Source organism: Eptatretus burgeri, chromosome 7, assembly GCF_056783735.1.
Source record: "Eptatretus burgeri isolate ZD-2024b chromosome 7, Ebu_testis_v1, whole genome shotgun sequence".
In the NCBI taxonomy this organism is placed as follows: domain Eukaryota; kingdom Metazoa; phylum Chordata; class Myxini; order Myxiniformes; family Myxinidae; genus Eptatretus; species Eptatretus burgeri.
In genome coordinates this window covers 49,361,176-49,367,175 of record NC_140967.1, presented here as the reverse complement: position 1 = coordinate 49,367,175, position 6,000 = coordinate 49,361,176, and the positions used below count along the sequence as shown (strand labels likewise).

At 44.7% G+C, this 6,000-nt stretch overlaps 1 protein-coding gene across 10 annotated transcripts in view; it reads right to left on the bottom strand.

Moving 5' to 3' along the window:
- Positions 1 to 6,000, bottom strand: part of LOC147023236 (uncharacterized) — a 344,444-nt gene that overhangs the window by 295,548 nt on the left and 42,896 nt on the right. Inside the window, exon 1 of one of the 10 annotated variants that reach the window (XM_085888443.1) lies at positions 2,943 to 3,162. The exons of the other annotated variants lie outside the window; for them this stretch is intronic. The gene's annotated coding sequence lies outside the window, so the exon portion shown is untranslated. Of the gene's footprint in view, positions 1 to 2,942; positions 3,163 to 6,000 lie in introns of those variants that run through there. 10 annotated transcript variants of the gene reach the window in all.

Sequence of the window (6,000 nt, the reverse complement as noted above, 5' to 3'; positions counted from 1 at the left end):
GGACCAGTTTTGACTGAAGAGAGCAGATTTTAGGCCAGACCAAACAGCTTTACCAAATTGCCACACTCGTCTTTACCTTGGATTTTTTATAATAACTGCTGAAGAGATGCACACTTTTACCAGTACATGGTAAGAAGACCCTTGAGTAGCTGAGTAGTAGCAACACAAGTTTGAGGGAAAGTTTGACATGCCAAGGTCCAGTAATGAATTGTTGCCATTTGAGGAGATGTGTGTAGGAAAAGAAGCATGCTGAGAAAGTCCAGCTATTTTATAGAATGACAGCTGCTAGGCCATGTACTGATGTACATGAACAAACACCAAGACAGCTGGCATGGTGGCAATTAAAGTCTCCACAGATTAGGAAGAGCGAACAGGGGTGAGACGAGAGCAGAGTGTCAATGTTTGCAGAGAGAGCCATGTATATGAAGTCATTAGAGTTGTGGGGACTGTAGACCACAAAAATGAACAATATGCTGTTACTGAAAGGAATATGAACCAAAATGTTCTCCATGGGGTTGCGACAACCAGTGAGGGGTAGGGGTTGTGGGAAAGGGAGGAAATAAATACAGTGTCAACACCACTAGTGCAGAAATCAGGCCTGTCAGAGCAGAGGAGACAATAACCAGGAGACAATAAGACAATAACCAGGACATCTTGTGAAATCAATATTTTCATCAGACATATAATATCTGGGTAGTCTGCAGCTGCCTGGATGGACAGATATGTGAAGTTAGAGTGCAGACCTCTTGTATTGGTGGACCAGGAGGTTAGAAAGGGGGAAGCGAATGCAGAAGAACAGTGGTGGGGGTGAGCAGGGACAGCGTTATTTTTGGATGTGAGCTGGCCCTCACTGCTGGTCTGGTCACATTTCTGTAAACGCAGATCAGGAATGTGGAGTCGAGTATCTAATCCGAGTGAGAGAGAGGGTTGGTTGAGCGTGGTGTTGAGTTGGCGAAGACCGTATGTGCGAGTCAGGAGGTGTGATGCAGCTGTGCGATTGAACTGGGGGCAGGAAGAGTGCAAGGAGAAGTCATGGAGGAGGTGAAAATAAAATAAAAGAGGACGTCACAAAAAATTCTGCAAGACAAAACAGGGCAGAGGATTGAGAGTCAATGAAGCATTATGTAATGCTAGTAAGGCTGTCGCATGCTAGTAAGAGCATGAGGGGAGACTAATGTTAGTAGAGACTAGAACAGTAAGTGAAGAGTAAAGTAAAAGAAAGGACGTAGAAAAGAGGAGCCGGCATCACGTGGTTTACAAGGATAAGCACAAAGAGCAACAGATACATAATTTTTCCACAAAGAACTGAAAATACAACAGGTACAACAAACAATACGACGAAAATGCAAGACCATTCTTGACGGTATCCTTATCTTTTGAGGTAGATCGTTTGGGGGTACAGAGCCACACATCCTCTCAATGAAGAACTGTAAGGACCATTTTGATATGTTATACCGTGTGTAAGATCTGTATTCAACGCATCATTTGTTTGTGCTCAGCTCAATGTGCTCATAATATGCGGAAGCATGAAAGAGATGTGTTTTGTACCGAAACAGGGAACACGTTACGTGTGGGTATTAAAATACGAGCAAGATGTTTATTTGCTGTGATTTCTCAAAAATGACAAAAACAAAAAAAAAAATGCAGCAAAAGTAAATAATTCCAGAGCGAAGTTGATGGCGTGCCGCCGCAAAATGCCCCACGCTTCCCGCTTAATATAAATCAAAGTTGAAAGATTGCAAAAAGTTCCACCAGGAATGACCCAATATCAAATTCTGAGTTAAAATTTATTCGGGTTTAGAGTTAGACCCTAAGTCCTCACCCCATGGGGTATGAACCGGGGGTCAAATCCCCCAAAAACCGTTACATATTTCATGCGCCGCCCAATGTTGAATGCATATACAAAATCTCATTTAAAAATGGTTAAAAAATGTGCCCTAATGGTATTTTTTCAGTATTTGACCTTTTGACCACGCCCCAGGGGGTAGGGCCAAAAATGGCACTGCTCTTGCAACCTTCTTGCCATGTGATGATCATAACCCACCAAGTTTGGTGAATTTCCGCACAGCCGTTTCGGAGGAGATGGTGTGATGGACAGACAGAGCCAATGACAATATCCCCCGTTTTCAGGGCTTCAAGGAGGTGGTGGGTCACCATCATGTCATGTCATCTCATCCCCCTTTCTTTTTTATACCCCCATTGACCATTTGTGACCCAACCTTTTTACTTGAGGGTTACTGCGTTTCCTCCACTCCTCTTTTCATGTTCGTTCATTCCCTTGCATATACTGTGGCCAACTGTTACCCCGCTGACTCACTGTCAATCCGCTCTTTCGTGACATCAGATCATGAACCATGCTCTATCTATACAGTGTCAGTGCTACCGAAGCAGTTTCTACGGCTCAGGTTAAAATCCTGGACGGGTCACCACTCTGACACAGGAGAGCAATTTGAAATTTGGCCATGGAGCCTGCAATAGCTCACCGAGTCTTCACGAAGTACACCGTGGGATATTTACCATCCACTAACTAATTCCAGCAGATGGAACGTCCGTTTAATGTCCAACCGAGGGTGGCACACACATCCATGCCTCACCCTGCCTGCAAAACACCAGGATGACAGTTTATAGCTGAGCAGACATTCAAACGCAGGCGAGTCTGCATGTACCTCCAGGCCATCCTGCCAGCCCTCTTTCATGAGCCTCGATATTATAAATAATTTTTTTTAAATGTAACTTGATTGTGATAATATACCCTGTACATGTGTTTCCTCGTTTTTTTTCTTTCTTTAGAACAATCGAGATTAAGAGTTGGAAACACTGGGTTTCTTTGATAAAGTCTGAAAATCATGAAAAACAACCCGTATAATGAATTGCCAAATAAATGGTGTCCAGGGATGAGGAGTGGAGGAAGAATCCATGCAAGACCATTTGGCCCAACTCACCTTCACTGTAGGTATCCTGTTCCACAGATCATACCCCTGGAGCAAATGGAGAGTAGGCTGAAGTATCAGCAAAAGAGATGAAAGCAACCACACACGTACATCAGTCCAAGTAGACTCGTAGACTTTGAAAGTTAAATATGCATGCCCAGAGAGTGCAAGGTGAGACAAGACATCGAGACAAATGCCGAAACGAATGCAACAGAAGACGTAAACGTTCTGTTTGAAAGTAAACCCAGACTGACATTTCCAAAGTGGACCTTGAGATGCACTAAAAATGAACAGAGCACAAGAGAACTTTGGGCACCTATTCAATGATATGTTCATCTTATTCGGTCACAACTCTCCACTCGAAAATCACTTTGTTTTGAGAATTTCTCAAGTCAGCAAAGAGTACAGCCTGGTGTTGGCATAACGGATAAGCTGGCAGGCTTGAGATCTTAGGGTCTTAAGTTTGAGCCCCTGTTTAATACCAGATGGGTTAACTCATCCTGTCATCCTTCTATGGTTGGCAAAATGAGTACCGGCTTACTGGAAACAGGGGCACTGCATCCAGCAGCACAGCTGGGCTTCCAGAAATGATGCAACCAGCAGCCACAGGCTCCATATGAAACAACAACTGAAGAGTATAAAATACAGTCATCTTTTCTTTCGCATGGAGTAGGGAAGTGAGCGATGAGTAGGTGGGTAAACAAGTTCTCAACAGCACATGAAACAAATTCCAGTTTTCTCCTACTCTCAGTCGAACGCCAAGCCTGCCCAGTCAGTTCATGAATGACTTAGGCCAAAACTATCCCTCATGGAACCAACAAGAGGTCAGGTCAGGTCAGGTATGGGAGTATGTGCCAGAACAGCGCATCGCTGCGTCCACTTTCTGCCGGTACTTCAGGAGCCTCCGTCTGGCCATGCCCCAGGCAGATGCCTGGCCCATCCCCATCTCCTTGAGATGCCGGTCAACCTGCTGCAACCACGAGGCACGTGGTCGGCCCATTGGCCTCCTCAATTCATGAGGCTCCCTTGAGAGAATCTGGTGAGCAGGATCAGCGTCAGGAAAACGAGCCACATGTCCGTACAGCCGCAGCTGACGCTCACGGACTATGCAGGTAACAAATCTCATCCGAGTCTCTCTCAGCAACTGTTCGTTGGACACAAAATCCGACCAGCGATAGCCAAGGATTCTCCAAAGAGACCTGGTACCAAAGGAATTAAGTCTCCATCTCAGATCCTTGGTCAGAGTCCAAGTCTCGCATCCATAGAGCAAGACTGGAAGCACCAAGGACCTGAAGACTCGGACTTTCGTCCTCCCGCACAGGTACCAGCAGCGCCACACCCCATTATCCAGTGAATCCATGACTCCCTAGGCCCGACCCTGACGTCGATTGACCTCTGACTCACAGCCAGCAGAGACATGAATATCACTGCCAAAGCAAGTGAATCTCTCCATGACCTCAACATGCTCACCACAAACAGACACAGACAGGACAGCAGCATCCAATATGTCATTGAAAGCCTGGATCTTAGTTTTGACCCAAGAAACCCGTAATGCCAGCGGCTCCGACTCCTCGTTCAGCACCTCGAGTTGGCGTAACGGGAAGACAAGAGGGAAGGAGCATAAATCAGATCAGATTATGAACCATGCTGTATGCAGAACGTCGGTGCTGCCGAATGGCTCAGGCTACAATCCTGGATGGGTCGCCACTCTGACACAGAATGTCAGCACAGGAGTCTGGAATTTGTTTAGGGTGCCGGTGATAGCTCGCCTACTTTTCATTGAGGACACCGATCTTTAACGTCCAACAACTAAAGCCGGGAAACGGGATGACGCCTAGTTTAACGTCAATCCGAGGGGATGGTGCACACGCATTGATGAATCACCCTACCTGTGTGAAACACCTAGATGACAGTTAATAACTGGGTCGACATTCTAACCTATGCTAGATAGCTTAGAGGTGAGTGTGCGTACCTCCACAATCCTGCCACCACCAATCCTGAAGGAATCATAAGGGGCCGATAAATAATAAGTAGTGGTAGCAGGCAGGGCAGTAGAGGTTAAAGGCCCCTACAGGAAAAACGCTGCTTGCAAGGCACCAGTTTAGAGTGGGATCCCATCCCATGATGTGGTATTCAGTTTATTAATGAGGACAGCACATGAATCTTCCTTTTGAAAAAAAATGTCAACAGCTCTTTCTTATTCAAGTTTTTCTCACCAGCAAAACTAGTTTCTCTCAACCCAGTGCCAATGTGCATTGGCATACATTTCTTCTGAAATAGACTTCAAACAAAACTGCACTCAACATTCTACAGTGGATACACTGAATGTTGATACACTAATGTATATTGTTAATACTTCCTTGTACATTACCCCCAGCTATAACGTTATATAAAAAAAAAACATTTGCATCGTTTGTTCTTTTCAGGCCTAGTGGTGATTGTTTTGGTGTTAAAGAGGCGAACACAATCGACTCCTCAATTCGATGTTTCTTCGATAGTATGAACTACGAGTTCCCTTACATGACCATCAGCACAGTCGGAGGCCATTCAGCCCACATCGAGCCTGCACAATAGTTACCAACCTATTGTTGTGTTGTCAGTGTTGTATCCTTTTCAAATGTTCAGCATCAAACAATGAAGCAGCGCACACCATTTTTAAACCTTTCGTATTACTCGGCCCGGGTTTGAATCACCGACCTCCCAGATTCGGGGTAGACGCTCTATTATACCACCGAGTATGGTTAAACATTCATGGGTAGTGGTGGTAGGTGGTAGGTCTATGCTGTACTAGGTGGTAGGTCTCATGGAATACCTTCGATTTAGTTTTTCCAAATCGATTTATTTTTTCTTTATTGAAACAATTCCTTCAAATTACAAGTCGTTACAATTACAATGGCCAATTATTATTTATTACACATTTCAAAACTGTAAATCTTCTTCCTGTCTTTCTTTTTCACTGTCCATGACTCGCATCCATACATTGAAACTGTAAATACCAGATCATTCACCAGGTTCCTCTTGGTTTTTATTTTCATATCTTTGTCCATCATTCTTGACATCGCTGTCTCTC